The sequence below is a fragment of the Schistocerca nitens genome, chromosome 10 (genome assembly GCF_023898315.1).
Source record: "Schistocerca nitens isolate TAMUIC-IGC-003100 chromosome 10, iqSchNite1.1, whole genome shotgun sequence".
NCBI lineage: Eukaryota > Metazoa > Arthropoda > Insecta > Orthoptera > Acrididae > Schistocerca > Schistocerca nitens.
In genome coordinates this window covers 220,432,676-220,433,614 of record NC_064623.1, presented here as the reverse complement: position 1 = coordinate 220,433,614, position 939 = coordinate 220,432,676, and the positions used below count along the sequence as shown (strand labels likewise).

General features: G+C 39.8%; 1 non-coding gene across 1 annotated transcript; it reads left to right on the top strand.

The window, feature by feature from the left end:
• The first annotated feature begins 458 nt into the window (after positions 1–458).
• Positions 459–530, top strand: Trnae-cuc (transfer RNA glutamic acid (anticodon CUC)). The gene has a single exon. It is a non-coding gene; the product is annotated as a tRNA-Glu (tRNA).
• Positions 531–939: the final 409 nt, after the last annotated feature.

The following is a 939-nucleotide window of genomic DNA, read 5'->3' as shown; positions in this document are numbered from 1 at the left end:
AAAGAGCGCCATTTTCTAAAAAATATTATTCTAATCAAGACGGGTGAGAGAATAGGTTTAAAGTGGTCTGAAGGCAGAATAAAGAGGATTACACAACCTGTGAGAATATGTGCAACAACAGTTAATGAGGATTCAAAAGAACGTCAAAGAGGTACACATGCAACACTTCATTTGCCGCACTCAACCGGAAGGACGTAAGCATTACTAAAGCTCTCCCTAAGTCAGTAAGGGCGCATGTGGGCCAGACACGTACGTAAGACTCAGAGTTGGCGACCCTCCAACAGGAATTCGTCTCAGCAACAAATCTTCCAAGGGGTCTAGAATGATGGGGCACTTCCAGACGAAGTTCGTATTTATTCATCACACCCTCACTTCTCGCCGAAAGTTACCAAAACTCTGATGTATCTCATCGGCAAGAGTTGAGTCTAACTCTACTGAAGGATTGTAGAGCACAGAAGTCCGGTATGGTCTAGTGGCTAGGATACCTGGCTCTCACCCAGGAGGCTCGGGTTCGATTCCCGGTACCGGAAAAATTTTATTCTCCTACATTAATGTTGGATCACACACACATAAGAAATGTAAGATGCCTTAACGTCAGTTTTTTCGCGTCTTATAATTCATGTAACTTTGGTTTCTGTCTCTGTGTAATCGGTAGCCAATTATCTCCGTATGCGTTTCCTTGCTGCATCTGAAAAATGTGCATCAAATCCTAACTATAAGCCAAATTTCAACATTATTATGTCTTTGTGTTTACAATACCATACTGCATACCACTTATTTCCTCTATTCTGTTGTTTTGATTTGCTTATTGTGTGCATTTCACATATTGTGTGTCTACCTTTCTTCCTTAAATCTTCAGTATAGGATGATTAAAATAGTGACACAATATTGCTCATAGTCAAAGTAAGAAAGTTATCAAATAGTTTAAAACAATGCTTA